The sequence below is a fragment of the Notamacropus eugenii genome, chromosome 6, assembly GCF_028372415.1.
Source record: "Notamacropus eugenii isolate mMacEug1 chromosome 6, mMacEug1.pri_v2, whole genome shotgun sequence".
NCBI classification, from domain to species: Eukaryota; Metazoa; Chordata; class Mammalia; order Diprotodontia; family Macropodidae; genus Notamacropus; species Notamacropus eugenii.
Genome location: NC_092877.1, coordinates 139,951,429 through 139,978,989, shown reverse-complemented (window position 1 = coordinate 139,978,989; position 27,561 = coordinate 139,951,429). Strand labels below are relative to the sequence as shown.

At 40.1% G+C, this 27,561-nt stretch overlaps 1 protein-coding gene across 2 annotated transcripts in view; it reads left to right on the top strand.

Annotated features, from left to right (window-relative positions):
• The first annotated feature begins 9,125 nt into the window (after positions 1 to 9,125).
• The window catches only part of INPP4B (inositol polyphosphate-4-phosphatase type II B), a 958,716-nt gene continuing 940,280 nt past the window's right edge, over positions 9,126 to 27,561 (top strand). The window contains exon 1 of one of the 2 annotated variants that reach the window (XM_072621126.1): positions 9,126 to 9,317. The gene's annotated coding sequence lies outside the window, so the exon portion shown is untranslated. The remainder of the gene's footprint in view (positions 9,318 to 27,561) is intronic. The other variant, XM_072621124.1, reaches the window with a different exon arrangement.

The following is a 27,561-nucleotide window of genomic DNA, read 5'->3' as shown; positions in this document are numbered from 1 at the left end:
TTCTGTGCTAGTGTGTTGGCTCAGCTTTCCCTTCAAGTTGGTAACAAACTGTTCACACACAGAGAATCCTTTTGACTCCTCCAGATTTGCCTTACAGACTTGAACTAGTTGATCTCAGCTTGAATCTGGTCTCCGAGAGAGCATAGGAGTATGGATTTAGTGTCCTAAAGAAGTTTAATGGTCATCTGGTCCAACATCATTCCATATGAGGAAACTGAGGGTGAGGTAAGTGAAAAGATTTGTCCATGGTCACAGAGAGCAAAGAACAGAGTCGGGTTTCAAACTCAAGTCCTCTGGTTCCAAATCCATTACTCTTTGTGTAGCATCACACGTAAAATTCCAGTGTATTGACAAGGAGGAGGAGGACAGGGTCAAGACTTCCAGGGAGGGTGATTGGGTCAAAAGAAGTGATATATGGGAGTCATGTATCCTAAAAGCTTGAATGTGAAAGGCATAAATTATAGTTAAAAAAACTTATTTTTAACAGAAAAGTACAGATAAGTGGCATGGGGGTAGCTAGGTGATACAGTAAACAGATCATCAGGACTGAAGTCAGGAAGGACTGAGTTCAAATCTAGCTTCAGAAACTTTCTAGCTGTGTGACTCTGGATAAGTCACTTAACCTCTGTTTGTCTCAGTTTCTACGTCTGCAAAATGAGGATAATAACAGCACCTACCACCCAGGATTGTTGTGAGAATTAAATGATATAGTATTTATGAAGCACTTAGCACAATGCCTGGCACATAGATGCTAGCTATTATTAATATGTTATTATATTATTGATATAAGTGCTATGTAAATGTTAGCTATTATTGTTAGCAACTATTACATATATGCTTAAATATGGAAAGAGTGAGAGAGAAAGCGGTGAGAGTTGAATATATTCAGGGACAGTTTCTCTTCCTATTTCCAGGAGTTTTGGTTGAATCTTTAATCTCAACAATGTCATGTTTTCTCTCCGTTTTATACCAATATTGATGCACAGAAAATTTCTAGTTGAAAACAAAAACTACTGAAAATTTATTTGTTTCTTTTCTTCTTGGATTTCCATTTAAAAAATACTTTTGGATTGTTGCAGCCAGGTGGTGCAGTGGATAGAACATCAGTGCAAGAATTAGGAGGACCTGAGTTCAAATCTCACCTCACACACTTGACACTCACCAGCTGTGTGACCTTGGGCAAGTTACTTAACCCCAATTGCCTCATCCTGGGTCATCTCCAGTCATCCTGACGAATATCTGGTCATTGGATTCAGCTGGCTCTGGAGGAGAAGTGAGGCTGGTGACCTGCACAGCCCTCCCTCACTCAAAACAAAGTCAAGTGCATGTCATGTCATCACTTCTCTGATGGCATGGTCTTCTTTAGCAACGAAGGACGAGCACACACTTTTGGATTGCTAGAAATAAAAGAACCACAGAGGCTGTGGGAAGGTGGTAAAATAAGATGGGAAATTACCTAGCTCTCCCAAATTCTCCTTGAAATAACTTAAAATAATGCTTCAAATTGAATTTTAGAGTGGCAGAAATAATTAGAAGTTGGGATAAAGCAGTTGTCTAGTCTAAGACAACTTAGGAGGACATTAGGAAAGATCTGACCTATGGGATAGTGGTCTGATATGTCTATGTCAACAAACAGCAAGGCTTGTGGGCAGCTGTGAAGGTACCAGACTTGGTTTTGGGAACTTTCATCCCACAGACAGTGGTGGGGATGGAGGGGGTGTGGATTGGGAGGCTGATCAGGGGAAGATTATAGGGCCCTCTACTGGCACTGGATGAAGGGCCCAGGCTCATTGACTGGACCTGGTATTAGGCTGTAACAACTGGGGGAAAAGGAACAAGTACACACAGTGAGTGAAATTCCATAGAGATGGGGTCTCTGCTCAAAATTCCATGAGAGAAGGAGAGGGCTGACTGTGGTCAGTCACAGGAGAACAGAGTCCCTGATTCTGGTTCCAGGGAAGAGGTATGTATGGATATTTATGGCCATGGGAGAACAAAGGCTAGATGGGGACCACTGGAAGTAAGTGTTTGCAGGGGCAGCAATGGGGTGGTGGTGGTCCTTGTTGTGACTCAGAGGTATAGAGGAGTACCTGAGGTCATTCATAAGCTAAGGCATAAATCAGAAGAGTAGTGACTATACCTGGCCTTGGATATTGAAATATTGGAAGAACCAAAACGTTAAAGATGCTTAAATAGAGCTCTGAACACAACCATACAAAAAAACCTGAAGCTTGACACATTATCTTCAATACCCTTGGAGCAGAACTTGACCATAACATAAAATTAACAACCAAATGAGGCATTAAAAAAGAGTGAGCAACAGAAAAAGAACCTGACCACAATATGTTACTATGGTGATAGATAAGACCAGGTTTCGAAGGCAGAAGACAATGAAATCAAAACAGCAACTTTAAAGCTTCAAAGTAAAGTGTAAAATAATCACAAGCCCCAAAAGAATTCTTAGAAGAGCTTAAAAAGTACTTTAACAATCAAATAAGAGTGGTAGAGGAAAAATTAGGAAAAGAAATAAGAATAATATAATGCAATTATGAAAACTTGGAAAAAGAAGTTCAAAAACTTACCGAAGAAAATAAATCCTTAAAAATTAGAATTTGACAAGGGGAAGTCAATGGCTTCACAAGACATCAAGAAATAATAAAACAAAATCAAGTGAATGAAAAAATAGAAGAGAACATGAAATATCTCATTGGAAAAACAACTGACATGGAAAAAGGAGATAATATAAGAATTGTTGGATTACCTGAAAGTCATGATTAAAAAAAAGTTTAGACATTTTACTTCAAGAAATTATTAAGGAACATTGCTCTAAAATCTTAGCACTAGATACAAAAATTGAAAAAATCTTCCAGTCACCACCCAAAAGAGATCCCAAAATGAAAACCCACAGGAACACTATAGCTAAGTTTCAAAATTCCCAGGTCAAGGAGAAAATATTACTAGCAAGTGGAGAGAAGCATTTCAAATAGTTTTATCCTCATAACAACCATGGGAGGCAGGTGCATTTTATAGATGAAGAAAGTGAGACAAGCAGAGCTTAAATGACTAGCTCAGGGTCACATGGCTATGAATGATCTGAGACCAGAGTTGAGCTCACATCTTCTGGATTCTAGGTCCAGAACTCTATCCACTGTGTCCTCTAGCTGCCTGCTGACTGAAAACAAAATTTACAAAATAAATGAATCTTGTAATCTCTTTTTGCTTTATTTTCTAGTTCATTAAAAGAAGATTTTATTTTTTGACAATACACTTATATCCAGTTTTCTAGGAACAGATTCATTCATTAAAAGAGGATACAACTGCACTTGACAACTTGCTGGTAATCAATAAAAGTCAAATTACTTCAGATTCAACTTATTTATTGAGTCCCTCAAGTTTATATGACTCAAGGTAATAAATATTATTTATATTCAGCTTAATTTTTCAGAGGGGATTCCTTTAATATTTGTGCTATGCTTATCACAGTGCCTGACATGGAACAGGCACTCAATAAAGGCTTTTTTCTCTTCCTTCCTATGATATATTCAGTACAGTGGAAAGAGAGATGGAGGAGTCTGAAAGAAATTATTTTGAATTCTAGCTCTGCTACTTACTGTGTGATCTTGGGCAAATCACTTTCCAACTCTTGGCCACAGTTTTCTCCTTTACAAAATGAAGCAATTCCCCTAGATGAGCTCTAAGGCACCTCCCACTCCTAAGTCTATTTTTCTTTGATCCTGCTCTGATTGAACTAGTGAGATGCATGATAACTAGCCCATATTCAAAGCCTGAATGAGAGAGGGTGAGCTACCATGACATGACCTGTCATCCTGTGTTATTTACTCCCTTCCCCTGCCATGACATTCCTTCCCCCTTCCCAGGAGAGCCTAAAATTACTGGACTAAAGCTTAATTAAACTAAAACCACTCGAACTTTTTTCTTCAGAGGGATCAATTTCTTAGCATTTTAAGCACAAAGTATTCAAATATGGTGCAAGAGTTTTAGGACAATAAGAGAGACAGGACTTTGGAATACTTTCTCTCTCGACTGCCTGCTGTAGGTACAAGTTAATGTTTGGACACTATATTAGCATGCCTTATGAAATCCCAATGGTTTCATGATAATGAAAGAGGTTGATGGTGTATGCATTCAAAAGGTTTAGCCTTTTGAAAGTAATTTTTATTACTTTATAAAATGAGAGTGATGATACTAAACTACAAAATAGGGTGCTAAGGTACTTTGCTAAAAAACCATGAAATTGCAAATAATAGCTCTAATAATCATATTACTGACATTTACAGAGTACCTTTCATACATTTTCTCTTTCGAGCACTAATTATATGCTGGTCACTGTACTGGATGACAGGCAGCTCCTGACCTCAAGCAGTATACATTTTATTGGAAGCAATCCACATAACAAACTTATATGGGGGCAACTATTGGCATTGTTATTCTCATCCTACAGAGGAGGTAGTATTAAGTGCCCATACAGCTAGTACATGTGGCAGGCAGAATTTTAAGCCAGGTTGCTTTTGATTTCGGGTCCTGAGTCCTTTCCTCTATGGTACAATGACAAATAATACTTGGTAGTAATTTCTTGGGCCTTTGAATAGTGACCTTGACCTGATATATTAATACAGAGATCCTCTTATACTCCCAGGGAAATTGTACCTATAAAAAAGTAGCAGTACTGTTTCAGAGATGCAACAAGACTATTATTCTGGCGATGTTATCATTTTGGACGGCAAGCTAAGTGCTGGCCTGCCCTTTGTTCCTTGCCCCCAAACAATGTTCCAGAAGGAAATGAGAAACATTTTGACTTTTGATGGAAAATGGAGTCATCTTGAATGTTGAGGGAGAGGGTAGAAGGAGTTCAAGGTTTCTAAGACAGAATGTTGGATGAGAGTGTATGCATTTCAGCCAGTGAGTTTAATAAAAGGTAGAGGTTCTGACTCATCCAGTCTTGATGAGGGACCAATATAGACACACAAACACCACCAACTCACAAACAAAAACGATAGCTTCAGGCTTATAAAACAGACCATGTCTACCGTCGTAGGCATCTGATGATCCCTGTATCTGTTTCGTGGCAGAATTTTAGTTCCCTAAATGAGGTGGATGGGTACAATTTTTTTTCTCTGAAATTTGGGTGGAAAATTTGGCATCAGGGTTCTATTTCCAAGGTTTAACTGACAATGAGGCTTTTTGGACACCTTCTTTTACATGCTTATTTATGAGGGGAAAGAAATGAGGAATCATTTCTTCCATTTTAACACCTTTTATTTTAATAGTGATGGTTTGATATTCCATGTACTGCTACTGGTCTCTTAAAAACACATATGGGCCTACTAGCTCTATTTACTCTTCAAAGAACCAGTTATGAGGAAGACAACATGGTGACACAGTGGTGCCATGAATTATCTAGTTCAGGCTCTCTCAGATTGAAGATATTTTCAGGGAATGATTGAGCCAGTGGCCAATGACCAAGAAAATTGCGCCATCTCCTTTCCAGTGAGTCTTCTGTTCATTACCCTGGAATGGACCAATGTGATATAGGTCAACATTAGGTGACCTCTATTAAGGACTTCAGAGCTAAGGGCTCAGTTATGCTCTTTACAATCCTCCAAGGTATATCATATCTACAATATTACATCTGAGAGGCAACAAGTACGTATAGATAATGGACCTTGGAATCATAAAGACTAGATGCTAGGTCCACTTTTTGATGTATATTAACTCTGTGGCCATGGGCCTCTCCCAGCACAAGGGAACTCTTTAGGACTCTACATTACACAACTGGAAAATAAGATGTACAGGCAATGGGGTATAGAAATCTATTTTGCCCTATAGAAAAATAGAAGGGAGGGAGATGGAAGAAGGGGGGTAATAAAAGGGAGGACAGACTGGAGGAAGGGATGAATGGGGTGCATGCTGTCCTGGGGTTGGGTGTGGGGAGAGATGGGGAGAAAATTTTGAATTCAAATTCTTGTGGAAGTGAATGTTGAGAAATGAAAAATACATAAATTATATATCAAAAAAAGACTCTACATTACAGATTATTTGCAAAACTTTATGGGTTGAAGATGAATCCACACTGGACATTCCTCAAGCAGATGAAACTATAGGCCATTTAAAATTACAGATCTATCTATCTGTCCGTCCATCTGTCCATCCATCCATCTGTCTGTCTGTCTATCATCCATCTATCTATTCATCTACTTGTCTCTCTATCTCTATTTAACTATCAATCCATCTACCTGTTTGCCTATCTATCTAGAGATATCTTTTGAGCTCACACACAATTACCCTCCGGAATTCCATGAAATGGATGGAGGTTTCATTGTATGTGTATATGTATACTCACACACATATACATACATCCACATCCCGAGGTAGACTGGTTCTATCTACATCTAGAGCGGTATCTGTGTCTATAATCACATCTACATCTATATTTTCCCTTGAAGCATACCTAAAAATGTAAACTCCTTGATAGCCAGATAATCACATTCTTTTTGTCTTTGTATTTTCAGAGCCAAACTCCTGCTAGGCTCCTGGAATGGTCAATAAATAATTGTTGGATTAAATTAAATATATAGTCAGATGAACACTTCTCTGAATGAAAATAAAAATTTCAATAGCTGTACAAGTGGATAAGTGCCACGGGCAAACTTGAAATTAGAGCTTTTAGGCAACTGGACTAGGTCAGGGGTTCTTAGCCTTTGGTCTATGTACTTGATTCAAAAATATATTGGTAATTATATTTTAATATAATTAGTTTCCTTTGTAATCTTTCCTATTTTGGTTTATGCATTTAAAGATGCTCTGAGGAGTCCACAGGCTTCCCCAGTCTGCCAAAGGTGTCACAAAAACTGTTGAGCCCCTGGACTAGATAATTGAACACTGTGATCAGTTTCTCAAGAAGTATTCAATTTCCTTCTGTCTTTCATTCTTTTTTTCCCTTTATTCAAGCCTTCTTGTGCAAAACGACTAACATGGAAATGTTTTACATCATTACACATGTATAACCCATGTCAAATTGCTTACTGTCTCAGGGAGAGAGAGGGAAGGTGGGGAGGTAGAGATAGAATTTGAAACTCAAAACTTAAAAAAATGTTGATTGTTTTGATGTGTAGTTGGGGGAAAAAGAAAATATGATAATAAAAGAGAAGTGAAGTATGTATTCCAAGGCAGCTCAAGGCAAGCTATCTTTTGTGCCCTTCTTGCCTAAACGTCCCTGGCTCTTAGTTCTTATAGGAACATGGATTTAAAATCGAAGCATATTCAAAAATACTTTGGTCCCATCTTCTCATTTTACAGAGGAGAATATTGAGGCCCACAGAAATTAAATAACTTGCTTGGTGTCATACAAGTATTGTGACAGAGGTGGGATTTGCACCCAGGTCTTCTGACTCCAGATCTAGCATTCTTTCCACTATAACATACTGAGTCTTGGTAATTTGGAGTTAACTGAAGAGATTGGGGGGAGGTGGTAGGAAGGATGAGGATTACAGACACTAAGGACAACATGCCTTCAGAGAACCCTACCTCATTACATTTCCTCCAGGACTAAAGTCGGGGTGGAGAGCAGGCAAATGATCCAGCCCTCAGTACTGGCTTGAATGAATCTCCCCTTCCACTCTGCATTACAAACGCCTATCCATAGTTGTTTTTATAAAAAGGAAAGGTAACAGTCTAATGGCTAGAGAGCTGGCTTTGTTTCTAAGAAGGACCTGAGTTGAAATCCTGCCTTTGACATAAACGGGCTATGTGACTCTGTGTAACATTTAGGTTCTAGGGAAGTCTAAGCCTGTAAGTGGCAGGGAAAGCGATGACTTGGATTGACAAGGAAGGGGGCCAAAGACATCTTTGCGCACATCTTTGGATGTTGGTACAAAAAGAAGGCGGGGGAGACAAGCAAGGTGAAAGGCAAATCTTCAGGCCTGGTAGCAGGGGAAATCAGGACAGGGACCTGGGGGCAGTAGGGTCAGCACAGGGATTAGGTCTTCCAGAGAGAGCCACCAGGTGGCACCTCGAAGGAGCCTGTAAGGGCGAGAACCTACGTTGTCCAGACATGCACTGGTGTACAAGAGTGATAAGGAAGTGAAGGAGCCGAGTTTCCTGGCCCACAGCTCCCGCTCTTTCATCAGACTATCCATAACCCGTGGGGATTTGCGCCCAGATTCCCCTCTCCTCCCCGCACCCTCTAAAACGTGATTGTTCGCGTCCTGGTGTGGCTACTGTTAGACCCAACTGTCCTGGAGCGTGTAGATTTGCGTAAATGCTCAATCGGGGTTTGCTTTGACAGGCGAGTCCAATGCACAGAGTTCAGATGCGGAGGGGTCCCGGTAGAACTGAGCCTGAGGGCTGGCTGAGTGTGAGGGCTGCATGGGGCCGCGGCTGCTCCTGGGCTTGGCAGACTCCATCCGCCTGCAGCCTGGGTATTTAAGGCCGTAGTCTCCTCCTTTTCTCTCTAGCTCGCCAGCAGTGGCTTCCGAGGCGTCTGCACCAGGTCACCTTTGACCCTCTGCTTTGCAGCTTTATCTCTTGCTAGACGAGGTGACCAGTCAGTCCCTCCCAAGGAAAGTGGAGAGCAACAGTAGCCTCACTCATCAGGGCAAGGAAGGGGGCCAAAGGCATCTTTCCTCTCCTCTTTGGCCTGCGGGGGTTAGGGCACACAAACTCCTCTAGAGGACTGCGAAGGGAGCTGAGCCAGTGCCCTTACTGCTGCTGCTGCTGATCTGCGGGTGACATTGGGAGGAGATGGCTTGGAGGAAGGATAGGAGGAGGAGGAGGAATAGATGGAGGGGGTAGAGGAGAAAGAAGAGGAGGGGGAAGAAAGTAGCATTTGTGCCAGGGGGTGTGTGAGCAGCAGCGGGCGCTTGTGACAACTTCTCTGGCGGCGGCAGCGCGTGTGGCAGGGCTGGCAGCGAGGACAGAGGGAGGGAGGGAGACAAGAGGAAAGGAAAGAGGGTGGGTGGCGGTGGAAGGGGATGTGTGCGTGCGTCTCTTTCTGAGCCTGCTGCCTGTGCCCAGTGCTGCTGCCTCCGCCACCGCGGCTGCCCCTGCTTCTCTCTGCTCTGCTCATTTCCTCTTGGTTTTTCAGCCAGAGGTGCTGGAGACTCCAGTCTATAAATAGCAGGTTACAGCTCCTTCTACACGCACACGCGCGCGCATATATATACACGCACACACGCACGCACACACAAACACACATACACTCCGAAGGAGGAAAGTCAAGCTAAAAGTCTGTGGTGCCACTGCCTGCCTACTCCTCCGGCCGCCGCTGCAAGCCCCCAGCCCCATCTCCCTCCGGAGAGGTAATTTTTGCCTCTTATTTCCAAGGACTCTCTGTGAATATTGGCGGGGCTGAATGGGCAGTGGGGGAGGTGGGAGAGTGCTGCTGTCCTGGAATGGGTTTGGGGGAGCACCGGTGAGTGTCTTGGGCTGGGGCAAGGGGAGAATGGACAGACGCCACTCTATTGCGCTGCAAGTTTCTCAGTTGGGCTACCCTGTTCACCACCTTCCCCAGACTCGTTCTTGCACCCCCGTTCATTCTCCTAACTGGTGGGCTATCTGGTCTCTTACTTGGTCGTTTCTCCTGTCTTTGCTATCAGTACAACTCCTTGCCTCAACTCCCCCCCCCCCCCCCCCCACTTCCTCCGACCAGGCACACACTCTCAGGTGCCTTCAGGTGTACCCACGGCTGACCTTCCTGGGCACTGCCCACCTGCACGGCTCATGGCACTGCTGGCTATCTGGCTCTCCCTGGTGCTACTGCGTGCCATTCTTGTCCTAGACTCAGAGCTGCTGCATCTCAAACGGAGAGAGCTTACTGCTAGGGGCTCTCAGCTGCCAACCACAGCATCTCTCCCTCCCTTGCTTCCCTTGGGTCTCCCCACAACTCCATTATATGCAATTGTTGTCCTCCTTCCCCCCGCCCCCTCCCCTTAACTGCAATTCCAAACTCAATAGAGATCCCAGTGCACGGTTAACAGCAGTTGGTCTTAGGCTGGGGAGTACAGGAGACCATCCTTTCTTTGCTTCCCTTTCCCCTGCGTAGACCCTGGCTCCCCAGCTCCTCTTACCCTAACTTAGAGGGAGGACAAGTACAGACTCGAGGGACTGAGGGTTGTGTGGAACGACAGGCACCCGGACTGGTGACTACGGTGATGTGGCGTGGTCGCTCGGGTCCAGCTCTAGATACCTGGTTTGCCCCTCCTCCCTCCCCACCCGTCCCAAATCTCCTCCCACTTTAGTGGCTCTTGCCACCGCTGCCCCGGAGGAGATGCAGGAGACAGACCCAGGAGCTGCTGCTGGCTGGGGAGAAGACGTTCATCTCTAAGGGTGAGGATGCGCATATTCATTAGGCTGTTGCTGCCGTTGTCCAAAACTTACCGGGAAAACCTGGTGGATTTTTCTGATGCTGTTATTTTAACAATGCAGACTTGCTTCTTCTCCCCTTTTCTCTTCTCCTCCACCCTCTTCCCCTCCTTGTCTCCTTTGAGGATTCGATGTACATTTAGGTATTTGTGTGTATCACGACCTGGGGGGCTGAGTTCTGTATATATATCTTCCCCATTCCCTTCAACACCCCCTACCCCCAGCGGCAGAATTTGGTCATATAAATGTGTAGGACTATAAAATGCCCCCTCCTCCAACCCCCCCCCCCCCCAAACAAATAACAAAGGCAAAAAAGCAAAATCTAATGGAAAGAGTTGTGATTATTATTAGTAGTATTATTGTTATTATCATCGGTTTAAGGCAGGGACTAGATAACCTTTTGATAGGTATGCTTCACAGATCAAAAGTTGGGCACCCAACAGAAGGCACCAGGAGTCTTCTTTCTAGTGGGTTTTGGACCAGACATTAGAGGAAGCTGACTTACTGCAGACTACTGGGTTGTTAAACCGTTCACCAAGGAAGAAAAAATCACAGGCAAGGAAGCGCAGTTTATGTTGAGTAAGAAGTTCAGTGAGATAGAGGTTGCAAGCAAGACAGGAATTGTCAGTTTACCCAGAGTAAAGAGCAAGGTTGTCTCGGTTATGTCAGTTTCAGAGAGCAGCCCGAACTGAGCACTGGTAATTCAGCATAAAAGATCAATCTCCTTACGATAAGTAGATTACAGAAAATGTAAATTTGGGGAATTTGTTCTAATGTTAAATTACTCTTCCTATGGAAATGTCTTTCTAGTTAATTCTTAAAATGTGACATAAGAAGATTGCCCTTGAAAGGTTATAAAATGTGCATGGAATACAGGCTAGAGCTTCCTCTTAATGGAAAAGATGTGTATGCTGGTTAAAATATATCCTCCTGTTTCTTTAAAAAGAACATTCTGTTTGATAATTGGGAAGTTAACACTTACTGATAGTAGGATGACAGATAAGGTCCACATTTTAATCCATATTTTGATGCTGAGATAGTATGTGATAGAGGCATAAAATATGACCAGACAGACATTAAGATTTCTAGCCTGGGCATTTCATCTGTTGAAGCACATAGCCAGAGCTAGAGGCAGAAAATCTGTGACAGAATTTTGGGTTCAGAATCGTAGGGCTCAAAAATCATCCATACTGAGATAAGACTTTGCACCAATTTCTGGGCCCAAACTGATGGAATGACTTCAATTTTCAGCTCATTTTGGACTTCATGCTGAAAGGGAAGTAGTTTATAACATAGACTAATTCATTAGTGAAATTTCATGGATAAGTAGTACCATTTCATTTTAGGTATGTGAAAAGGAAAACCATTAACTTTAGGGAAAGGGCTTCCTTCAACAGATACTCATTCTAAATTTTGTGACTTGAAGATAATTCATAACCTGCATGAGACCTTGGAGTGTCTCCCAGTACAAGTAATGTAAATTTCCATGTGGGGAGCAGAATTACATTTCACTACCTTGAGGCAAAACCCAAGGGGGTGATTCGCAGAAAGGTAGAGAAAGAAAAAAAAAAAAAACAATCCCTGCAAACTGAATTCATATCCCTTAGCAACCACATGCATAGCAGTTTCCAGGTAAGTATCTAACATCTGAGAATCCAAAGTTTTATTGTTTTTAATGGAATCATTATAATTAGAGAGTGAAATGCTTACTGAATACCCATCTCCATTTTGCCTGATTCCAGACACTAATCCCTAACCAGTGACTACATTGAGAAAACACAGGTAACAGACTTGTGCCAATAATACAATCTTGCTCTTCACAGATATGGGAATTGTAATAGGTAGGAACACATACTATAAAATGACCACAAATTAAAACATTAATGTGTAATTTAATATCTTGCTGTCTTTTTCTAAATTTCCTACCTTGTTTTACAACCAATTTTATTTTAACATGCAAACCTTATTTTCAAGCCCTTTACAGGTTATTTGGCTAAGTTAAAAAAAGTTGACTGAGAAATTCTTGTGTTCTGCATCATAAAGGAATTTAAGATATACTCATTGTCATACTAGAATTATATGCCTAAGATTAAGTAAAGAGGGAATTGATGGAATAAATCATTTTTGGAAACTTTTTTTAATGTAAACCTTATTATAATATTTTGGTCCCTGGAGATTTATTAGTTATATTTGTTTCCTTTAATGCTTACTCAGTATTTCTTTGAAATAAGTCTATTTTAAAAATTTCCAGATATGTGTGATGTATTGATGGGATTGAGGTAAAGGGGTGTGTGTGTGTGTGTGTGTGTGTGTGTGTGTGTGTGTTTAGAGCAACTCGGGCAGGGGATGTCAATTCTTTTCATGAGTTTTGGCCAGCATGCAGATTAGCAAGATACTTTATTTTAAGCTTTTAAAAAGTTTTATGTGAGAGGCAACATGATATTGGAGATAGATGAACTTATCTGGAAGACCTGAATTCAGGTCCTCCATCTGATACATACTATCTATTGTGACTCTGGATCAGTGCCTTAAGAAGTTCTGTTAGATTCTTTGTTGTAGACTGAGTGCTAAGGGAGTTTCCATTCTGGGAGCTCCCTGAGTGTATGTCATTATAAGTCTAGAACCAAAAGAAAGAAAGTTTTACGATACCTTCTCAACATTCTTATTGTTTCCACATGGCAGGATCCTTTCATTTATTGAAAAGATACTAAATGGATATATTTATTTCACATTAGTTTTTTTTACAGCATTATTTTGTTATAGCTTGTAAACTCTGGAAGTAGACTAAAGAATTTTGAAATCTTTGCTGACATTAAGGAGCGTAATAATCTTGAGACTTATTTTTGCCATTGTAAACAGAGGTAGTATATAATTGTGTTTTCTTGGGTCATGCTTTCAAATATAATGTACTTTGTATACAGTAAGCATTTAATCAGCACTTGTCCAATGAATAAATGAATGAATGAATAAAAACAGGGTGACTAATCTGTCAATATTTAAAGTAATGACTATTACCTAGGAAATTTTGCTTAGGATCCTGAACATGAGGCAGTTAGGTGGCATAGCAGATGAGAATGCTGAACTTGGAGTTAGAAAGAAATGCATTGAAATAAGGATGTTCAAAGTATTTTGAGATATTTGTGAGCTCAGATATTTATAAACTGTGTGGAAAAGTCACATTCTTTTATCTTCTGTTTCTTCATCTGTAAAATGGGAATAATAACATTTACCACATAGGATTGCTATGAGGACCAAATGAGAGAACATATGTACAGTAAAGGATGAAACATTTTCCAGTGATCCAGTTGGTATGAACAATGTACTGGAGAGCTTGTAACTGAATCTCCACTTTACTTTGGACATAACCAATGATGAAAGAATCCCATAGGACTTATTTAAAGGATGTATCTAAATTCTAGTGCTTCCCTCTGCTAATTTTTTCTTATTTATCTTATGTATAGCTTTCTTTGTATATATTAGTTTGCATGCTGTCTGCCCCATTACACTGTAAGCTTCTTGAGATCAGGGACTGTTTTTTGCCTCCTTTTGCTACCTCTAGTGTTTAACACAGCGAGCACATAGTAGGTGCCTAATAAATGTTTCTTGATTGACTGAAAGTTGCAGTCCTAATGTTTTTTAACTTCGATTTCATTTGAAAGAGTTGTGGTAATCTTCCAAACTTCCCTTCTAGCAGTTTTTAGAGTTGGTAAGCACCCAAGTTGTTGTGAGTGAATTGGAGGGACAGCAGTGCTAGTTCGTGGTGAACAAGCACCCTAACAGTGGAGCCCAATGATCCAAGGATTAACTCTCACTCTCTCTGAAACCCCTACAATATGTTTGCAAGACCTGTTTACTTGTGACAGTGCTGACTTCTTAATCTGATGTGAGGATTTTGAGAAATTTGAGGATTTCTTTCAAAGCTGCTGGTGCACACTACATTTATGTTGCATTTGTTTGCACAGGGAAATATTGTGAATTGTCTATGGTACACAGGGCCAGATGCTATTAACAACAGACTAATGGGAGAAAAGGAGAGAGAGCCCTTCATAATGAGGCAGAGAGAGAGAGAGAGAGAGAGAGAGAGAGAGAGAGAGAGAGAGCATGAGAAAGCTGATACCCTTTGCCTTGCCCCTATACAACCTTTGCTCCATTCCAGTTGTTGAAAATAGTCCATATTTCATCTCCACAGGTCTCTGCTTCCCTGAGTAAAAAAATGAGAGACGTTATGTTAATCCTTGGATCAACCTATATAGGAGGAAGTTACATTATACAAAGTTAGAAAATAAAATAGTTGAAATAAAATACAAAGAATTACACCTGAAACTGAAATGATAACCGTAGAAGAGTGGAGATTATAACTATGGCTGCAACAAATGTTTGAAAATGTTACTGGTAGTTATTGAACATTATCAAATGTCTTTTTGAACATCCTGATATACTAAACTAGCTAGATGACTGCACATTCCATTTAGAGTATGAGTGTCCATCACTTTCATAGTTACAAATGCAGTATATTTGATATAGAGATTGAAAAAAAGTCGCTTCATTTTTTGGAGGGGAAACATTTTATGCCTTCATGACCCAAATCTGTAACTTTTCATATTTGCTAATACAATCAGATCTTTCTTATCTTAATTTATGAGACAGGCTGGGTTTTATTGAATGTGTAATCTCATTTTCTTCCCAATAGACTTCTTCTCTTGAAGCAATTATGAATAAATATGTTTCAAACCTGTCTTTCCAAAGGGAAAAAATCTGCTTAAGAAATATAGTATATTCCTATCCCTGAAGACTCTAACCTCACATTTGGAATTAAAAGACAGACTCCACACTAGATGGCAGTGTGCAATGCTAAGTAGCCTGAGGTCATTTTAATGGCAATACACTCCCTTTTACAGCTCTTTTTTTTTAGCTTACTGTAGAATTTTTTATTTTTGTTTAATGAAATTAAAATCAACAGGCAGCTGAAACCGCTACAATGTGTTTGGAAGATCTTTTACTTGTGAGATAGTGCTAGCTTTTTAATCTGCTTTGGATATTTGCTTTAAAAGCTGCTGGCACACACTATTTTTTATGTTGCATTTGCTTGCACAAGGAATTATTGTGACTTGTATATGGTACACATGCCCATTTGCTACTTGCAGCAGAATTATCGGAGAAAGGGAGAGGAGAGCCCTTTGTAAGAGGAGAGAGACAGAGACAGAGACAGACAGACAGAAAGTCAGACACACAGACACAGACACAGACAGAGAAACAGAGAGAGACAGAGATAGACAGAGAGAGACACAGAGAGACAGACACAGAAAGACAGAGAGAGAGAGAGAGAGAGAGAGAGAGAGAGAGAGAGAGAGAGAGAGAGAGAGAGAGAGAGAGAGAGAGACAAAGACAGGGACAGAGATAGAGGAAGGGACAGAGAGATAGAGACAGAGAAAGAAATATGGTGGTAAGCCTCTAAGCAGGCCCAGAATGACCCCTTTCCGGTTAGTTGCTGAGCAACCATCTGGATCATGACTGACTGACCTAATATAGGGTTTAAGACGATTAAATTGTAAAACATGCATTCACATAGAGATCAATCTCCCCCAACAAACAGAGCAGGCCAAATCGTATTTCCAATGGCAGCAGTCTACGTCCATTTCTCCCTTCCCTACCTTCTTTGGAGTCATAAGTCCCTAGGTTTGACTCCCAATGTGATCTCAGGAAATTACTCTCCCCTTGTCAGGGCCTCAGTTTCCTACTCTATAAAAAGAGAAGGTTGAACTAGATAATTTCTAAAGTTCTATTCAGCTCAACGTCCTATGTTCCCCCCTCAGTTTCCAATCCTCTGCTGGCTCTGTGATCTCATAGATGGGAGCATTCCCTCCAATGAAGCAGATTGTAGCTTCTGTCTTCTGTACTCTTCTCTGTGTTCTCCAATGTTTCGCCATAAAGTGTCCAGCCAGTTTGAAAAAAAAATGGAAAGTACTTCAATCTACCTGTGGAAAAATACTAGAAGCTCAGGTTATGCTCTGCGTAACTGATCAGATACTCAAATACTCTCTGGAACAATGCAGCCTTTCCATCTATCTAAATGAATGCTTCAGACCACCCTGTCATTCTCTGACTCATTGCTCAATGATGGGCTATTAGGAGGACTGAGGAAATTTAATTGACTATATGATGGTTGATTTGAATGTAGTTGATATTTACATGAAGAAAATCATGGGTCACAACACAGTTAAGTCATTTCTGACATCTTAACAATAGGCTAGGATCACTGTATGGTCTATCCATTTTACTACCCAATCAACTGGTCAAGACAAGTCATTCTGAAATACTGTGTCAGCTATGCTGTGGCTTTTTTATTCCCATACAAATGCGGTTTGAGAAGAACTTGACTTGCAGGAAAGATCAAGACATTAGCTAGGCATGAAAATGTGTTTTCCAGCTCTTTATGAATGAATGCATCATATGCTGGAGTTTTTGTTAGCTGACTCAAGGAGTAACAATGCTCCATTTCCATTTAAATGTCAGAAAACTTGTTATTGGACAAACTAAGCAGCTGAGCCAATTTTTGAAGAAGGCAGTGGCACCCAAAACATTAACAATCTACTTCTCTTTAAAATAATCCAGACAGTCAGCCAGCAAGCATTTATTAAGGCTTTCTATGTGCCAGGCACTGTGGTTAATTATCAGAGCTGTAACTAGGAAGTTTGGTGCCTGGGCATATTCATTTGAGAGGGTAGGTGTCAAAGGAACAGAGAATGATCTACCCATGTTGAGGCACATCATACCACAAATCCCCCATGGTGAGGTAGGTTAGGGAGAGGCAGAAGAGATGGAGGAAAAAGGTGTAGAAGGTACAATGTTTTATACATCTTTGTCTAGCCTTGAATGCCTAATATAATGCCTTGCATGTAGTATAGTCTTAATAAATACTTACCAAATTCATAAATGAATGAATGATTTTATAGCTCTTGTATGTATGCCTATAATCACAATGTGTTAGGACTTTAAGGGATCTCAAGAATTATCAAGTCTAGACCATTCATTTTACTGATAAGGAAACTGGCAAACATATTGATCAAACTCTGTTTTTGCCCATCAACCCTATGGCTCTATTTAGATTCACTGATTAACATGATAATTGTGGCTGCAGGACTATTAATTTAAAAAAAAGTTTTAAAAATGTTGAGCTTTGGGTGGTTTTTTGGTTTTATCCTAATTAAATGTTTTCTCCCATCCTCTCCCTCCTCCCCTGCCAGATTAAAAGAAAAAAGTCAGTACTTTAATGATTCTTATACATTCTGATGCTTTTAACTGACTAGTGAATTGGATTCAATATTCTGTCAAAACAATTTGGACCTGAAGAGTTGATAATATACTCCATTTTTCTAATTAGTAAATTTGATAGGAAGTAAAATTTTGGTGATTTTTCTTAACTCTAGACATGTAATTGGCCCAGAAACTACTCTAGAACCTGAGTTTTGGAGCTTTTATGATAGTTTATAGTTTAGGGTATTTTTGAAAGGATAATTTAAGTTGTCAATTCAAATACTTATGAAGCACATGCTGTGTCCAAGGTGCTGGATATACATCTATGAAAATGACTCAGTCTCTGGCCTCAAGAATATAAAATTACAGATATAGATATAGATATACAGATATACAGATATAGAACTGGGAGGGACCTTATCAGCCATTTGTTCTAACCCCCTCATTTTATAGAGGAACTGAGGCCCAGAGAGCCCAGAGGTCTGACCCAAGGTCTTACAAATGCTAGGTGGCAGAGGTGCCATTTGTACCCACGTCTTTTGACGACAAACTGAGCAAACTTCTTGCATTGCCTCTGGAGTTTCCAGGTTAATGTGGGAGGGAAACAGGAGGGATATGCTGTATAGCCCAATTAATATCATCTTGATTTCCTTGATTACTTCTCTCCTGTTTCTCAGTGCTCTCTCCATTCTGGAATCATCTTATAATTCCATTGATATGGGCATATGTAGAATGTAGATGGGTACCTCTAAGGAAGGAAGGAGTGATTTTCCCCCTGCCTTTGTATCCTTGGAGCCTATCACAATGTCTTGCACATAGTAGGTGCTAATGAAGTATTTATTGAATTTTGAATAGAAAGCATGGCATGATAAAGGCAGAGGACCACAAAGCAAAGTGCTAGGAGAAATTCAAGGAGGGAGAGATCACAATAGTCCTTGCTAATCTCAATTTCTTTTTTATTTAGTCATTCATTCATTCATTCATTCATCTATTTATTAATTGGGGAGAGACTGGAGTATTTATGTTTAGAATACATCAGTGATAAAAATATCTGCAGATTGGCTTGAGGTCACTGGGATACCATTAAAGATTTTTAGCCTGAAATAAATACCTAAAGTTATCAGATATATAATTAGGAAATCTGGTGCATGGGGCAGATTCATCTGGGAAGGGATGGAGAATGGGGAATATGTACAGGTTATAGTCTGCCCTGATTAGTTGGAGTCACAGTAAGTAGCCCTTTGAAGGAGGCAGAGTGGGGAGAGGTTGAATTGAGGGAAGTAAAATGAGGAGGTGGTGAAATTGGAGCTAGAGGCTTGTGGTGGAAGGTGGACCTTGAGTGGGACCTTTGTGGTTCTTCCTCTCTGTCAACACACGATGGTACAAGATGAATGGTTAGCTGAAACCTCTGAGATGAGCAGGCTTTTGGAATTCCATGGAAAGAAATCTTATCTGTTAGATGATAGCCATTGTTATAACTCTGTTCAATATTCATAAATCTTTCTTCCTCTGAGTTTACATAACTGGCTGCAGTGGGGCATAATATGGATTAAACAAACAAACAAAAAGACTTACTAGACTAGATCATGGGAATACGGAGCTGGAAAGGACCTTAGAAGTCATCCAGACCCAACTTCATTTTACCGTGAGGATATTATTATTATTATTATTATTATAATTGGTATTTATTATTAATTTTGCTGTTTCATTTTCATGATATAGGCTGAATGGCAACTTTTTTCTCATTTAGGGAAGTGTACCATTAGACTTAAAAGTAAGTTTCTTCTCTAACTATTGGGCTCAAAAGATTTCCTGTTTATCTGCAATTGTGTGTGTGTGTATTTGTCCTTCATTGCTGAAGAAGACCATGCCATCAGAGAAGTGATGACATGACTTGCACGTGACTTTGTTTTGAGTGAGGGAGGGCTGTGCAGGTCACCAGCCTCACTTCTCCTCCAGATCTATCTGAATCCAGTGACCAGATATTCATCAGGATGACTGGAGATGACCCAGGATGAGGCAATTGGGGCTAAGTGACTTGCCCAAGGTCACACAGCTAGTGAGTGTCAAGTGTCTGAAGTGAGATCCTCCTGACTCCTGCACTGGCTCTCTATCCACTGCACCACGTAGCTGCTCCCATCTGGAATTGTATTTAATGAAGCAAGCCTAAGATGATATTCTCAATTTAAACAGTTAAATCACCTAATTCAACAGTGTGTTTAACCTGTTGAACAGCTCATAAACTCTCCATAAATGTGCATTGTTATTCATATCAACAAAAAAACCCAAAAAACCATGTTCATTTGAAATTTGGGTTTTTGGGTGAAAATCAGATAAAATTATCTTTAACATGATCAATTTTGGCACAGGATGACGGAGTGATGGAATTAGGCATCTTGCCTGAAGCTACAGCTCATTCATTCTGTTCTGTCTAATTCTATGAAAGGAGAATTAAAAAAACCCCAAAGATAAATAGGAGGGAGATGCTTTCATGTTCATTTGCCGATCTCTTTCTTAAACACAGAATGTGTACCCATGCCAGTTCTCCTCTTTTGGTCCTGGAAAATGTCATAATCCTACTTCTACAATCATGGAGAAGAGAAAGGTCTACTTTCATTTGACTCTTATGTCATTTGATTTAACTAGCGCAAAGAAGCAGAGAATTCTCATCTGGAGTTGTTGGCCACTGCTCCTGTTTTTAACTGTAATTGGCAGGTCCCTGAGAAGGACATCCTGTACCTAAGTGGGTGATGATATCTCAAGGGAATCTTTTGTAAATAAAAAAACCCCTGCAAGATACGGGAGAGCATGGCAAACGAATATGATGGCACCTTTGTTCCCCTCCAACTATTTGACATGGATAGACTTTGATGGCCAGACAATGCTCTTTCCTTATGGAGAAAGCAAGCTGCACTGCTGAAGGAGCAGAGGTGAAGATCTCATGGATGGGAAATGGACCAAATTTAGACAGATTTGATGGTGAACATCAACACTCCCTTAGACTGATTTTAGACCCCATTGTAGCCTATGAAGGGGTGGGATGGAAATAAAGTATGATTGACAACCTACTGTCCTGAGAGTACCCTCTGCTGATGCCTTTCAGAATTGACTGTCAGAGTTGCTCAGAAAGACTTTAGAGTGGGCACACAAAGGAAAGGGCAATTGAATGACCGTGGAAGCTCTCTGATCTGTGCTTTAACAGGACAGTAGCCCCCTGTATCCATGTACACTTCAGCTATGTAGTTGATTGTACCATGGCAGTGGTAAAGAATATCAAGCCCTGAGAATATGGGGAAAGGTGCTTTTTTTTCTTCCCTGCCTGAATCTGCAAAGATCTTCACTTTGTTAGGAAATCATTCTCTGTCCTACTGGTCCATGTTCTAATCCATGGGTTGGAGAATTGAACTCCACAACAAAAATATACATTATAATTTTCTCCTGCTGAAGTGTTCTAATTCACATGCTTAGGTTGATGTGCCCTCTTTGGTTGACTGCTTAAAGCAATAATGCTATCACAGAAATGAGAATTCTCTTGATGCCTCGGGGGAGTTTTCCTTCATTTGTTTATCATTAAATTTCTCTGTCAAAATCTTTTTAGGCAACCTGACATCAAATAAGAGAGAGGAGCCAGTGTACTCCAATGCCCATGTGATGGATGAAAAAGATATACTTTTTCCTTGCTAAAATTCTTGCACACTGCCTTTCTGATCAAACTACATCACAGCTATTTCTATTACCAAATGTCTGCAGGATGGTGGTACTCAGTAAACATTTTGTAAAAATCAGGAATAATAAAAATTCATAGAGTGATCAAATTTCAGGTGTTGGAAAAGATGTTAGAGGTTGGTTAGCATTGGACTATAAGAAGCTGAGGATCCCATCCCATTGCTGGCATTACCTGTGTGGCCATGAATAAACTACAATCCTACGAGCCTCAGTTTCCTCATCTGCCAAATGAATAATAATATACTGATAGTACTTCCCTCATAGGATTGTTGTAAGGTTCAAATGAGAGAATGTATATAAAGCAAACTGCAAAGTTTAGTGCACTATATAAATGTCAATTATCATTATTATCATCAATCATCATTATTACATATTCTAGTCTGAAATCCTATCCATATTTGAAAAGGGAAAGAAATGTTTTTAAATTCTTCTGAAATATCTCTTAGTTTTTATAGATAAGAGGAACCAAAGTTTAAAAAAAACCCCAGTATATAAATAGCTATTTGTCAATTATTTTGATAATTATTATATCAGGGGCCCAGAACTATATAGACCAGGTAGGTCTTTGTATAACAATGTTGTTGATGATTCATATTTATGTTGAAAAGTGCTTGCCTTGTAATCTATGAAGTGAGTAGTGAAAGCATTATTATCATTGTTATCACACACACACACCCCTCCAACCCTCCCCACACTTTTTTCAGTCAAGGAAATTGAGGCTCAGAGGGATTGCCCTAACACAGTTAAAGATCCAAATCCAGGCTCTTTGACCTCAGGTCTATTTCCCTACCATAACAATATGCTGCTTCCAATACAGGGATGCCCTGCATGAAGTGCTAAATGAGTTCATCGAAGTCAGGAGAAACAACCTGCCCACAGAGTAAGTAACATGGCAATGGAAAGCACACATTAAGGGAATTTTACATTGCTGGGGCATAAGCCCCCATGTAGCAAACTAACCATTTGATTTGCTTTTCATGTATTAGCACAGTGATTTTATAGCCAGGTTTTGGGGTGTTCCATTCAAGTTTAGTTCCGTATTAATAACTATACTGTGGAAAGTATTGGGCAGGGCCATATTATGTGGAACATGGCTGTACTTGAGAAGTAGCATGGCACATGATGGACACAGACCTTGGAAGACTAGATTTCAAGTTCTGTGCCAGAGAATATACTGATAACTAACAACCAGTTATCTAAGAGATAAAAGAATGTACACAGGACACATTTTTAGGTTTAATCTGTATCATTAACATCTTTTCTATGGCTTTTTTTTGGCAGTGGAGGCAGAGAGGGTCAAGTGACTTGCCCAGGGTCACATAGCTATTAAGTGTCTGAGGTCACATTTGAACTCATGGTCTTCTTGCTTCCAGGACCAGTCCTCTATCCACTGAGCCACCTAGCTGCTCCTCCATTACTTTCTTAAATCTAGATAGCCAATAAAACAATAAATCAAACCCTGATTTGTAGGGTTTGCCAATTTCTGAGGTATCAGTGCTTATGCTAGAACGTTAGTTATAGGCTCCCATCAGCTGGTTAGAACTGGCTCCAACATTCTCCTGCATGTGAGTCTCTGAAAGGGAGTATGTACGAGTTTGAGCAAATCAGTATCACAGTCATTAGCACCCTCAATAGGCCAAGTAAACTGCAAAGTTGTTTCATATCTGCAATAATGAGAAGAGTTTCCTTATTGTAAATTTCCTGTGCCTCAGTGGGGACTTCTCTTGCTACAGAAGAAAAATCTTTTACTTAGTATTTGTAGTGAAAATAATAATGTGATAATGAAAATAGGAAAAAAAGATGTAAAGGAGGATTCCTTGAAGGGCAAATTGTCTCTCAGCTATCTGCCAATTCATTCATTTGACAATAATTTTTTATCTGTCACATGTACTCAGTACTGTGATAGTTGCAAGAAAAGATAAAAAGTTTAGATAAATGACAGTACCTCTATTCATTACACCCATAGTCTAACATGGAGCTAAGGCATGCTGTTGGTAACGCATACAATAATCATGGACAGCACTGGTCACTCTGTCCAAATCCCTTGTTGGACAGAAAATACCATCATGCTGATACCATTGCTGACATCTTGAAAGATGTGACCAGAACGAACATTTAATGACAAATCCTGCCCTTGACAGGAGGTAATGAAGTAGATGTACAAACTGGCAAGAGTTTCTTGGTCTTAGTAATCTGAGCAAATTGCTGGATTCCAGAGGGATTGAAGGGAAACTTGATCTATATTCTGTACAAGAAAGATACTTCAGATAAAGATTTCTGACATTCTGGATAAATCAGTGAAGATAACGATGACAATATGAGAATATAATTTATGTTATCAAGAAGCCCACGGGAATGATTTTAACAATGGAAAAATATAAGTTCTATTAATCTAGTTAGTACTTGATTTTTTTTACCTTTATCTCCTATTATCTTAAAAAGGTTCACTTTTTTGTGATCAGCATGTGGGGTAATATGAACTGAAGTTGATTTGTTGATAGCCAACAGACATTTATCAAGTACTTATTGTGTGCTGGGCACCGTTCTAGACCCTGGGGAACACAAAGACAAAACAGATACACCTGTGTTTTCAAACAGCTTACGTTCTGTCAGGAAGAACAATGTCTACATTTGAACATTTATTCAGAATACCCTGAAAATTGGTGTGAGTCAGTTTTGGAAGGGACACAACCACTGGGGCTTCACATGGGAAGGGTGTTACTGTACTTTGCCCCCAGAAAGCTGAAGTAAAGGCATTTAGTCAAAGCTGTATGAAGTATATTTCACTACACGTAAGGACAAAGTTCCTGACGTGTGTCCTGAACCGAAGGCTAGCTGACATAAAAAAGATTCTTCCTGAGCCACCACGTAGCCATCTTAGATGACTTGTGCCATCTCTTCTAACTCTAAGATTTGGTGATTCTGTGAAATATTAGAAGTTTTAGGAAGCACAGGGCACTTGGTTGGTTTAACCAAGGCACTAATTGGGGAAGTAAAAACTCACAAAATATGGTAACAAGAAAATACAAGTAATAGAAATAGTAATGCTTCTTCAGACCTATAGTATATGGATGTTCAGTTTTCAAGGGAGATTCCTGGGACCTTATTTCTATTCTAGATTACTAGCATTGTTACTGCTACTTCCATTGACACAACCACCACCACTACCACTACCACTACCACTACTACTACTACTACTACTACTACTACTACTACTACTACTACTACTACTACTACTGCTACCACTACCACTACCACTACCACTACCACCTCCACCACCACCACTACTACTAGTACTTATATGACTCTCCATGGTTTGTAAAGTGCTTTATATATTTTATCACATTAGCCTCACTACCCTTGAAAGTAGATGTTATTATTACCACCATTTTACAGATGAGGAAACTGAGGCAGATGGAGATTAAGTGACTTGCCTAGAGTCACTTAGCTGGTAAGTATCTGAGGCAGGATTTGAACTCAGGTCTTTCTGATTCCAGGTCTAGTGCTCTATCCACTGTCATTGCACTGCATACTCAGGAGAATGTCTTGCCTTTATTGAAAAATCTTCACTCCTACTTTTAAAGGAAAGAGTGGGAAATAATTTTGTTTTCTATCAAGAAGAAAAATGTGGTTTCCATAGACATAAAAATCAAATGAGTTTTTTTTATAAAGAGAAATAAAAGGCCAAACTAATGGGATTATTAAGTCGACAAAATGGAAGTATATTTTAAAATACACTTTGTATCCTATTAAGCAGAAGGTAGAAAGGAAAAGAAAGAAAGGGGATATGAGTGAAACAGAGGAAAGGAAAGATGTAGAAGAAGAGTTAAATGAGGGAGATTTTTGGAGGTAGGATTAAGGAACCAGACAAATTCTCTAATCAATAAACAAGTATTTATGAAGCACCTATCATGTGTCAAGCACTGTGCTAGGTGCTGGGTATATAAATAGAAAGAATGAAACGATTTTTACACAGTGAGTTGGGGAGACAGGGATATGACCTGGACACAGAGAATAAATACAAGATAATAGCTAAGATTTATATAGCACTTCCCAGTTTTCAAAGTCCTTTACATGTGTCATCTCATTTGATCATCACAACAACCTTCTGAGGTAGGTACTATTATTCTCTCCACTTTACAGGTAAGGAAACTGAGTCTGAGAGGTTAAGTGCAGGCAGGGATATGCTGGCAATATTTAACAACCAGCTCTCTGAGAAAAAAAAATGTGTGCATGACACCCTTAAATTTAAGTTGCACTATTAACATTTTCTCAGTTGTTTTCAAGTCTAGAAATCCACAAAATAATAAATCACTGAACTGACACTGAAATACCATCTCTGCCCACATTTACATGGCAAGTAAATGTTTGAGACAGAATTTCAAACTAGGTCTTACAGTCCAAAACTATCTTGTCCACTGCTTGGTTATCTCTAAATATAAAGCAAATATTAAAAGAAAATAAATAATTGCAAGGTAGTTGAGGGAGGGCACTAGCTTTTGGAAGATGATGTTTTGTGTACAAGGTAGTGGGTGGATTGAGTTTTGAAGAAAATGGCTTCTATGAGACTGAAGTGTGAAGGGGCTGTATGCCAGGCATTGAGGATGGCTAAATGAAAAGATAGATACCCACAAAAAGCACATTCACAGAAACCGAGATGATGCCATAGAAGAGGGAAAGGAGGGCTGACTCTGGGCAGACTTAGGAAGTAGGCTGCTTTGACTTTAGAATTCTTCTTCCTCCTTTGTGAATGCTCCTTTCCCATCTTCAGGGAGTGTTTGAGACCTTGGCCAGAGGGGAGCTCCCGTGGAAAAGTAATGAGTTTAAGAAATATTTTCTCAGGCATCCAACACAGGCTGAACATGGGCTCTGATTTCTCAGCGGTGCTGCAGGGCTGGAGTTTTAGACAGCTTTCCATCACAAATGAAGACATAGTATTCATTCCCAAGGCATATAGGAGACATACTTGACTGGGTGGTTTACCAGGCAAGTACAAAGATACAGCTGCAGGGGAAAGCACCTGCGCATCCAGTTCTCACTGACTATCTCATTGTGTCTGTTAGCTTGGGGGTGCCATAATCAATTCCACAGAGATATAGTTAACTGGTAAAAATGGTTTTGGACAACTGCAGGAACTGGAATATTTAAGAGGAAAGACAAGTGTGGTCACCATTTTGCTGGTGGAAAATTAGCCTGGCCTGGCTGTATTACCTTTGTTTAGGCAGATTTAATTATCTGCCAATCCATGGATGGCATCATGTTAACCTCTTAAGCTCATGAAGGCAAGAGGTACATAGTCTGCGATTTCTGGGAAGTTTATGTGGTGTGGCTCTGTCTGTGTATTTCCTGTAGTATGCAGCTTCAGTGCTTAGCATCTAAGGAAGTCATGGGCTGCTCAAATAGCTCATGTTTTGTGGTCACACTTTGTACCACCCCTTGGTGATGGGGGAGAGGAAGGGAAAGGGCGGTTGGTTTTTATTTTATTTTTTTATTTTTATTTTTTTTAAAATTTATTTATTTAACTTTTAACATTCATTTTCACAAAATTTTGGGTTCCAAATTTTCTCCCCATTCGTCCCCTGCCCCTACCACAAAACACCGAGCATTCTAATTGCCCCTATCACCAATCTGCCCTCTCTTCTATCTTCCCTCCCTTCCTTTGTCCTCATCTTCTCTTTTGTCCTGTAGGGCCAGATAACTTTCTGTACCCCATTACCTGTATTTCTTATTTCCTAGTAGCAAGAACAATATTTGACAGTTGTTCCTAAAACTTTGAGTTCCAACTTCTCTTCATCCCTCCCTCCCCACCCATTCCCTTTGGAAGGCAAGCAATTCAATATAGGCCATAGCTGTGTAGTTTTGCAAATGACTTCCATAATAGTCATGTTGTGTAAGACTAACTATATTTCCTTCCATCCTATCCTGCCCCCCATTGCTTCTATTCTCTCTTTGGATCCTGTCCCTCCCCAAGAGTGTTGACTTCAAATTGCTCCCTCCTCCCATTGCCCTCCCTTCCATCCTCCCCCCCACCCTGCTTATCCCCTTCTCCCCCACTTTCCTGTATTGTAAGATAGGTTTTCATACCAAAATGAGTGTGCATTTTATTCCTTCCTTTAGTCGAATGTGATGAGAGCAAGCTTCATGTTTTTCTCTCACCTCTCCTCTTTTTCCCTCCACTAAAAAGTCTTTTGCCTGCCTCTT